Source organism: Cebus imitator, unplaced genomic scaffold (genome assembly GCF_001604975.1).
Source record: "Cebus imitator isolate Cc_AM_T3 unplaced genomic scaffold, Cebus_imitator-1.0 Scaffold43, whole genome shotgun sequence".
Taxonomy (NCBI): Eukaryota; Metazoa; Chordata; class Mammalia; order Primates; family Cebidae; genus Cebus; species Cebus imitator.
This window is the reverse complement of record NW_016107358.1, coordinates 6,296,391-6,307,622: the sequence shown is the minus strand read 5'-3', so window position 1 is coordinate 6,307,622 and position 11,232 is coordinate 6,296,391.

Sequence of the window (11,232 nt, the reverse complement as noted above, 5' to 3'; positions counted from 1 at the left end):
GCCTCCTGGGTTCAAGTGATTCTCCTGCCTCAGCCTTCCAAGTAGCTGGGACTACAGGTACGCGCCACCATGCCCGCTTAATTTTGTATTTTTTGTAGCGACAGGGTTTCATCATGCTGGTCAGGCTGGTCTCAAACTCCTGCCCTAAGGTGATCCACCCACCTCAGCCTCCCATATTGCTGGGATTACAGACATGAGCCACCATGCCCAGCAGGTAGTGCTATTTTTAATCTTTTGAGGAACTTCCATACTGCTTTCCATAGTGGCTGCACTATTTTGTTTTCCCATCAAGAGTACACAAGCATCCAATTTCTCCACAATCTCACTAACACATATTTTTTTCTGATGGCCATCCTAACAGGTGTGAAGTGATAACTCATTGCAGTTTTGACTCCCATTTCCCTGATGACTAGTGAGGTTGAGCACCTTTTAACGGACTTGTCAACTATTTCTGTCTTACATAGATAAATGTCTATTTAGGTCATTTACTCATTTTCTTAATCTGCTTATTTTATGTTTTTGTTGTTGTTGTTGTTATTTAGTTATAGCAGTTCTCTATATGTCAGTTCCCTATATATAGCTTTCTATATATTTTGACTTGTAACCTCTTATGAAATACACGGTTTACAAATATTTTCTCTCTCATTGTGTAAGTGACCATTCTATTCTGCTAATTATTCCCTTTGTTGTACAGAAGCATTTTTAGTGCAATGTAGTCCCATTTGTCCACTTTTGCTTTTGTTGCTGTGCGTTTAGGGTCGTATCCAAGAAATCATCGCCATTACCAATTTGAAGATTTTCTCCAGGAGTTTTACAGTTTCAGATCTTTCCAGCTTCAGATCTTATATTGAAGTCTGTAATCTATCTTGAATTGATTTTGTATCTGCTTTGCATTTTTAAAATCACTATTTTGTTTTAAACTTTATAATCAATCTTGTACAAATATGCAACAAATCTATATACACCATTCTCTTTTCATTATCTCTCTTGACTTATAAAATATAATGTAAAAAGAACTGTAAATAATCTTTACTCTTTTTAAAGCAGTTTCATCAGTGTTTTGAATTGCCTCTTTGAAATTGTATAATTACATATAAATATGCGATATGGGCCAATATTTTTGAATGACTAAGACATTTTGACAAATGTAGGGAAAATACCAAGACATTTGCCTAAAGCTTAGGAAGAATTCCACACCTATAGTTTCCACATAACATGTGATTTCTAGAACAAATGAAATACATACAAGTTAAATGTATTAAATATAATAAAATATAGTAATAATAACACAAATCATTAACTAACATTTAACAAAATGTGATTTAATTTCTTACTTTTGTATGAGTGTTCATGAGAACACATTAAGAATCAGAGGAAAGTAAAATCCCCTTTTTAGTCCTAGAAATAAGGTCACTACACTGATGGTCTGTTTCCTGCTACTCTTGTCTTAGTTCGTTAGACTCTATTACTGACATGGCCAAGGCCAGCATTCAGCCCCCACATGGTGCGTGGCTCATCTCCAGCATGCATCCAGGTCTGCCTGTTGGCTTGGAAACATTTCTCATCCTGCCCTCATTTCTAGAACAAATTAGGCACTTAGGCTTTTCCATTACTTCAGGTACCTAGGTAGATTTCCCCTATGGTCGCAAACACAACTTGACATCTTATTTTTTCCTACTTAGCATCTCTGGCATCTATCTCTTCCCTTCAGTTCCCACTGCCCCCAAATCATCATCTCACATTAGGATACACTTCATAACCAACTGGGCTCCATTCCTGGTGTCGCTGCCTTTTAATGTCACTAGAAAATTCTTCCTAAGAAACTCATTTTAAGAGCCATCAGTTGCCAATCCTGTCAGAGCCCTCCACTTGATTTTCAAGGCTGTAATCTGACCATGTCTTGTCCATCCAGTCTGATTTCCCACTCTTTCCCCAGTGTGAACTCTGCAGATCAGCCAACCTCCTCATAACTCAGAGCATGGCATGGCATACTCAGCTCCGTGACTCTGCTCCTTTCCCCACATAGGGATTCTCTCCCCTCTCCACTGCCTATGTCCAAATCCCCTCCTTCAAGTGTCCACACTGATTTATCCACTGTTGTATCTCTGATTGTAACAGAACTGGAACATGGTAGACTCAATGACTAGCCCTTTGGAGTCTGAGTGAACCCAAAGGCCGCTTTGCCTGTGATGTTTCGCTGAATGTTCAGGTCACAGTGGCTTCTCTTTTCTCTAAGATATTTTCATGCCTATGGTCTGTATTGCACTTTTATATATCCTTTTATCTTTCTGAATAGATTGGTCAACCAGTATTATTTTTTATAGGATTTTACACTCTCATATTGCTTAATAAATACTGTGTTTAACAATAACTTGCTGGTCTATGCTTACTTCCTTGTATATTTGAGCAGCTGTCTCATGGCTTATGATTTGTACTGCAGCATGATTTTTCACAGGGAAGAGGCATAGCATGGTAGGTCAGCACATCTATACTAAATTCAGACCAATGTGAGTGTGATGGATAATTTTATGTGTCAATATGACTAAGCTAAAATCTGTGCAGGTAGCTGGTCAAACATTTCTAAGTATGTCTGTGAGGGTGTTTCCAGATAAGAGTAGTGTTTTAAAAAGTAAGCTGAGTGAAGAAGATTGCTCTCATCAATGCAGGTACACCATGCAATCCACTGAGCGCCTAAATAGACCAAAAAGGCAGAGGAAGGGAACATTTCTCCTGCTCTAAATCATCAGCACTTCTGGTTCTTGTGCCTTCAGACTTCGACTAAATTTCATATGTGTATGAATTTCATATATTTCTACTGATTCTGTTTCTCTGGAGACCCCCAACAAAAACACTAAGTTTGAATTCTGTCTGGGCCAAAAACTGGTTCTGTGACTAATTTTTTCTTTCTTTCTTTCTTTCTTTCTTTCTTTCTTTCTTTCTTTCTTTCTTTATTTCTTTCTCTCTCTCTCTCTCTTTCTTTCTTTCTTTCCTCTCTCTCTCTTTCTTTCTCTTTCTTTCCTTCTTTTTTTCTTCCTTCCTTCCTTTCCTCCTTCCTTCCTTCCTTAATAAATACTGTGTATTTACTCCTTCCTTTCTTTTTTTTCTTCAAGGTCTCATTCTGTTAACCAAGCTGGAGATCGGTGGCATTATCATGGCTCACTGTAACCTTTGCCTCCTTGGCTTAAAGGATCCTCCTACTTCAGTCTCCAAGTGGCTGGGATCACTGGTGTGCACTAGCACACTGGCTAATTTTTTTTTTTTTTTGGTGGAGACAGGGTTTTGCTATGTTGGCCAGGCTGGTCTTGAACTCCTGGCCTCAAGTGATCCACCTGCCTCAGCCTCCCAAAGTGCTGGAATTACAGGCGCGAGCCACTGCACCTGTTCTGTGACTAACTTTTCTAAGTCAGATCTTTATTTATGATATGAAAAAATCTATCTCATATGGTTCACATAAAGATGAAATAAAATTATGTTTATAAAAGTGTAGAATATTATTTACTATGTTGCAAACATTTGAACAAGACAATGGTTATTGTTTTTGTTATTGTTAGTATTTCATTGAACTCCAGCATGGAATCACTGACTTTACTACAAACTAGAGTCAACAAACCAGTAACAATGTGAGTTTCAATAATTCTCATGTATTTTGAGACATGTCTCAACCATGTGAGAATAAAATTTTTTTTGGATATTATAGCAAAAGATTAGGCCACAAACGCAACAAATAAATAAATAAATGGACTACATGAAACTAAAAATCTGATGCACAGCAAAGGAAACAGTAAACAAAATGAAACAGCCATCAATGGATGGGAAAAATATTTGTAAGTCATGTATCTAATATGGAGTTATTATTCAAAATGTATTCAGACTTCATACAACTCAATACTTGTATGAAACACAAATATTCCAGTTTAAAATGGGCGAAATAATGAAATAGAATAGACCTTTCTCCCAAGAAAACATAAAAATGGCCAGCAGGTATATGAAAAGGTCCTCAACATCATTAATCATCAGGGAAATGCAAACCAAAACCATTATGTGATATTATCTCACACCATTTACGATGGTGATTATCAAAGAAGTGAAAAGACAATGTTGATGAGGGTATAGCTCTTATACACTGTTGGTGGGAATGTAGATTGGTACCATCATTATGGAAAACAGTAAGGGCGTTTCTAAGGAAATTAGAAGAGAGCTACCATATGACTATGCTAAGTAAAATAAGCCAGACCAGAAAAGAAATATATTACCTGATATCGTTTATTAATAGATGTGGAATATAAAACCAAAATTTCAAATGTACAGAGATAGAGAACAAAACAGTGTTATCAGGAGCTAAGGAAGGGTGTGGGGAAGAAATGGGAGATGTATGTCTGAGGATACAAAGGAGCAGATATGTAGGGTGAGCAGATCTAAAGACTTAATGTCCAACTTGAGGTCTGTTGGTTGACTGTATAAAGTAGGAAATTGTATGGCGTAGGAGAGTCATACTACATGAGTAGATTTTAGCTGCTGTTGCCAGAAAACCAAAAACAAAATGAGTGACTGTGGAATGATGGATATCTTCATTTGTTTCACCTTCGTAACCTTTTTAGTATATCCATGTACCCCATCATATCATGTTGTATACCTTAGTTAGTACCTTAATAATGAATGAATTCATTAAATAAATAAAACTTTCAAGGAAATAAGAAAAAAGGAAGGAATGCATACATGATGTTACAATTCACTTCTACAGTTAAGTCATAAAAACTTGAAACTTAAAAAAATAATAACAAGGAACAGAAAATTCAATTAAAGGCCTAAAACAGCAGTTGCAAAGATGTCCTAAGGAAGGAAATGGTTAATTGTCAAGTGAATGTTATAAACAAATGTCCAGGAAGTTTTAAAACATGTAAATCATTTTATAGATGCTATGTAAAATAGCAAACATGTTTATAAAAGTTTTTCCCAAGCTCACTTTACTCTCAATTCAGTCTGCGTGCTGAGTGAGCATGGGCTGTGTTATGTCATTTGTGCCCCAAAATGGGTGATTCCCTAGGGTATCATATCAACAGTGAGTATTTTGGGGATATCTAATAAACATCAACAATTTGCAGTTTTATTCTGTTAGCTAAAAACAAACAAACAAACAAAAAATCCTCAATTTCCAAAGCTTCTAGAAGAACAACTTTTAGACTTTGAGATCAAGCTGAAGGTCTTTAAGGTAAAACAACAAACTTAGCTGTCCCACTTACTTTTACGTAAAGGACTTTGATCAGATCTCATAATAGATAGAACGTATAGAGTCTAAGACTGCTTTGTCAGCGTCAGCAGACAGGATTTCTTTTTGTCACCAATTGAAAGCTTATGATCAAGAAAGAGGGTCTTTTTCTATCCGTAGGTGTCTTAGTGAAGCTTCCCAGCTTTGCTCTTCAACTGTGATGAAATAGCATTTAAAAGAAAGTGGCATGTGAGGTGAAATCAGGAGAATGGATTCTTTATTTCATTTGAATAGAGAGCTGCTTTTACAGGTAACTTTCAGCTCTTATTTTGTTTTGACACATTGTCAAAATGTTTAACTCTTCATTGCCAGGATTTGTCATTTTTGCAAAAAGAGTGGTGACCGGCAAATCATTCTACTGATGTTTATGAACACAGATCTGATTAAGCAAACTCAGCTTATTTTGAGATAAGAAAATTGTGCGGAAGTAACCAACTAGACATTTACCTCCTTTTTACAGAGGGGAGCAGACACAAACTATATCAGTTTTGTTTACTGAGCTAGAATATGAAACATGACAAATAGCCGTGTTTTTAAAACTTGAAACAAAATAAATTACAAACTTCCTGAAGAAGTACACATTTGTGCTCTTTTAGGCAACCTCTGGATCTTCAGAACCCATTTTATGGCTTTCAAGGCTATTAAAACAGAACTCAACAAGTGTTTATTGGGTCAAGGCACATAGTTCAAAGAAAACAGAAACTAACTGGCTGGCTTGTGTAACAGTGGGAAACGACATAAGGGAAAAGTGTGTTGGATCTGGGCTTCGTGGCTCATGCCTGTAATCCCAGCACTTTGGGAGACAGAGGTGGGTGGTCACCTGAGGTCAGGAGTTCGAGACCAGCCTGGCCAACATGGTGAAACTCTATCTCCACTAAAAATACAGAAAAATTAGCTGGGCATGATGGCAGACAGCTGTGATCCCAGGTACAGGGGAGACTGAGGCAGGAGAATCACTTGAACCCAGGAGGCAGAGGTTGCAGTGCGCCAATATTGTGCCACTGCACTCCAGCCTGGGTGACAGGAGGAAAACTCCATCTCAAAAAAAAAAAAAAAAGCGTGTTGGGAAAACCATATGTGAGTGACAGACTATAGGTGACAATTGCAGTAAGATAGAAAAGCAGGTATCTTGAAAATAGAGTAATAGGGCAAATATAATAATGTCCTACTGCCTTTTTAACACAGGAGTGCAAGAAACAGGGATACTTGGTGAGTGGTTCACGGAGTCTCTCACAAAGGACATGAGTGCAAATGTTTTTCCTCCTGAACTTACTCGGATTCAGAGAAAAGTGAAGGTGACTCCCCAGGTGAAGAATTAGAATCAAGGAAGGAAGAAAATCAGGAATGTTCTATCAGAAAAGGAACATCAGGGACCTTCTATCAGAAAAAGAAGGTCTCAAAGGCAACTCACATTTTTAGATATCATTGAGGGTGAAGAACATTCCAAAGTGTAGGGCTTTAATGGCAGAGAGCATTTTGAGCTACAGTATATTAGTTAGTAGGTAATAGGAGGGAATCGAATGCGCAGTGTTCATTTCAGAGAAAGAGTAGGTGACATGGTTTGGTGGCTGTGTCTGGAGAAGCAAACTTTCATGACATGAACTACCCGAGAAATGGCCTCAGGTGGTGGTGATGGAAGTGTTCAGTTGTACCCTTGGCCTTTTCATTTTTGCCACCAGCTGTTTTCACTTTCACACACCCTGGAGTCTTTTCTGTCACACGGTTGCCGAGTGTTTTCTTACTGCTCTTTCCTTTCTATTTTTCTGACCTTCCAAATGCTTTATCTGATGCAAGATTTCTCAGTCGTGGCCCTGTTGACATTTGGGGCCAGAAAAGTCTTTATTATATAAGATTGTTTTGCAAATTGTAGGATGTTTAGCAGCATCTCTGACCTCCATCTTGCAATTTACAGGTAATTTTCCCCACCCAGGGGTGATAACAGAAAATTTCTCCAGATATTGCCAAATATTGCCTGGGGGGCAAAATTGCCATAGGTGAGAATCACTGGTCTACTTTCTACTTATTAAGTAATCTGAAAAAGTTTGTGTTAAATTACGTGTGATTCCCCAGAAATATTTTGCATGTGGTTGCAAATTGGAAGAAAATCTAATCTGCCCATTTATTGGTCATTGGTGAATTGCCCTGAAATAGTAATTGGTGTCACTTGTAATGTTGCTTTGCCTCAGTGTTTGAAGGATGCTTTTGTATCTTTTTGGAAATCAAAGTCTTATTTTATCTGTGTATCTACCTACCTAGTTTATTGCCTTGTAAACATCATTCTTTTGAGTTAAAACATTCTGAACCTATAAGGCTATCCCAATCAAACCAGATCAACCATAGAGCACAAAAAATGATTCAAAAAGAGGGCAAGTTCAAAACAGATTATCTATATGGGAGAAAGTCTCCTCATAAATGCCAACAATTATCGGCTTGAGTCCAGAAGTGAATAAATTTTCTCCTTGAGTGCAGGAGTGATAGTAAACAACCAACTTTAACATTTAGAGAGAAAGTTATAGCCATTTCTTTAACTACCTCTGATACTGATACTATTTCTGGAATATGTTTTTAAGTCTTAAGTACCTAATGGCTCTGGAGGCAATTGTGATAAAATGGCTAGAGCACTAGGCTAGGAGTCAGATGAACAGGTCTAAGCCTTCACCATTCTAGAGAGGAAAGTCCCCAAATCCTTATCCAGAAAACGGGAAGAGTAATAATCTCACAGAGGATTGTTGTACAGCTGAGGTAGTGTAGTTTGAGGACTGAAATGCCTAATCAGTGGAAAGACGCTATGAACATGATTTAATTTCTGTTAAAAATTATTAAACATGTTAAACAATCCTTAAAGGTTGCCTTAAGGATTTTCTGTGACACAGTTTTCCCAGGCAAGCTGTTTAACCAAACTCGGGTCTGCCATTCCTAGGGGGATAACTGTGGCCAACACAATATTGTAGAAACAAGAGTTTTACAAATCAAATCATATTTTATAGACATTAGGGGAAATTGATATGGCAAAGAATTGTACGGCTGTTTCCTTTTTTGGCAATAAATATAATTATTCTATTTTACCTCATGAATTTCTTGTTAATATTGAGAATTCATGAAGGCTATGTGTAATACAAATACTTCTAAATACTATATTTTCTAGACTTAAAATAAAAATCTAAACTTCCTTTAATTCAATATCACTCTCACTTTCATCTCACCACTCAGTCAAGTATTTTGATTAAAATTACACACACATATAAAGAAACACACACACACACACAAACACACAGACACCCACACAGACATAGAGACACACACAGACACACACACACACATACACACACATATAGACATATACACACACACACAAACACACAGACACACACATACACAAACACACAAACACACAGACCCACAGATGCACACACACATGCTGACAACTCACAGTTGATAATTCACCCCATTACGGTTCATGAAGAGTTTGTATAAAGAAAAACTGAGTGATGTAAATACATAACATTGTTCAAATATAGTAAGATTTAGTGATATTATTACAGCAAGGAGGAAAAATTTAAGTAATATATAATTTTGTTTATGGCTTTAAAGCTACCTTTTTCATCGTCTAAAAAGTTTCTAAAAAGGCTCCTGCTGTTAGTTAATTGGGACAAGAGAAAGGAAGAATAGTGGATACATACCTTGCATTTCCTATGAGATTAGGGAAAACAGAGAACAAAATATTTTCCTCAGGAATTAACTATATACAAATGATAAGTGAAGGAAATGGCATCATTTGTCTTAGGAAAATAATGAATTGTTTAAATTTTATTTTATTTTAGATTCAGGGTGCCATGTGTATGTTTGTTTCGTGGATATATTATGTACTGGTGAGATATAGGCTTAGAGTGTACCCATTCCCTAAATAGTGAACATTGTTTCCAATAGGTAATTTTTCAACCCTTGCCCTCCTCCCTTATGGAGTCCCCAGTGTCTATTATCTTCATTTTTATGTTCACGTGTATCCATTGTTTAGTTTCCTCTTATAAGTGAGAATATGCAGTATTTCACTTTCCATTTCTGAATCTGTTCACTTAGGATAATGGCCTCCAGCTCCATCCATGTTGCTGCAAAGAACATGATTACACTAGTTTTTATGGCTGCATAGTATTCCACAGTGTGTATGTATGTGTGTATATATACATATATATGTGTGTGTGTGTATATATATATATATATATATATATATACGACATTTATTTTGTCCAGTCAACCATTGATGGCTATTTAGCTTGGTTCTGTGACTTTTCTGTTGTGAATAGTGCTGTGGTGAACATACATGTACAGGTATCTTTTTTTTTTGAGACAAAGTCTCACTCTGTTGCCAGGCTGGAGTGCAGATCTCAGCTCACTACAACCTCTGACTCCTGGGTTGAAGCAATTCTCCTGCCTCAGCCTCCCAGGTTGCTGGGATTACCGGCGCACACCACTATGCCCAGCTAATTTTTGTGTTTTTAGTTGAGACGGGGTTTCACCATGTTGGCCAGGATGGTCTTGATCTCCTGACTTCGTGATCCACCTGCCTTGGCCTCCCAAAGGTATCTTTTTAACGTAATGATTTATTTTCTTTTAGGTAAACACCCAGTAGTGGTAGTGCTGGGTGGAATGGTAGTTCTATTTTTATTTCTTTGAGAAATCTCCATACTGTTTTCCATAGAGGTTGAACTAATTTACATTGCTGCCAACAGTGTATAAGAATTTCCTTTTCTCTGCATCCAGGCCACCATAACAGCCATTCTGACTGGTGTAAGATGATTCATTTTTTTTTTTTCTGGTGTTATGTAAAAAAATAGGTCATTTTGAAACATAGTTTATATTAGCTTATCAATCATAGAGACTATTTTGTGATAACAGTTAGTATACACACTGAAGAACTTAAATACCAATTTAAACCAAGAACTCTAAATGGGCATATTAAAGTTTTGTAAAAGGCATCGCACAGTTTTGAAGTAAGAACTGTCAAGTGGTAATACAGCTAAAACACTCATGTTAATGCCGATGCTTTTCCATTACACACTTCAAACTTTTGTTGTATGAGTTTGTCAACTTTAAACATAATAACTTAATCTTTTTGGAGGCACACTTTCAAATGCTGCACAGAACACATCAGGATTTTACTTCTTTGTAAAAGTCTGATCTAACTGGACAGGATCACAGAGAGTTTATCTTTTTCTGAAGCATGTTGCTGAAAGGCGGAGGGGGGAAAGGAAAAGGAGAAGGAGCTAGGAGGTGTTTTCTCTAGAATGTGGTCCCTTTATTGCCATGTGTTGTACTTGACTTTTCCAGGGTGAAGTGTGTTCCCAGCCAGTCTCTCTCCAGGACACATGATGGCGCAGATCTTTGTAAGTCAGTTTTATCATACGTGGCAAAGGCAAAAACCTAACATTTCTTAGTTTACAGATAAATTCACTACTAGATGTCAAATGCCTTATTGGTATAAGATGTTATTTCCTATCTCCATAGTATTAAGGATGAAATACTACAGATCGAAATGCTCTGGAATGAGGTTTTAAATCTTTCATCTGAGCATCATGACGTCTATGCCCAGGAATTTCCAAATTCTAAACCAAATGATACAGCTGGAGCTTGAAGACAATTTGAGAGCTGGTGAACAGGGCAGTTACTTCTTTCTGTCTCTTGCTCTTTGTATAATGGAAATGAATGTTACTTTATTGACTCAGTTGCAAGAAATTGAGATATTTCTTAGGCTGGTCCTTTCTTCCTTTCTTTCTCCCACTGTCCCTCTCATCTCTCCCCCTTTCCATGTTTTCCTTTTTCTTTGCTTCCTTCCTTTCTTCCTTCTTTCCTCCCTCCCTCCATTTCGCCCTTCTTCTCTTCCTCTCTTTCTCCTCTGCCTCCGCCTCTGTTCCTTCTGTTTGTCTGTCCTCCCTTTCTTCCATCGGTCTGTCCTTCCTTTCTTTTGTTCA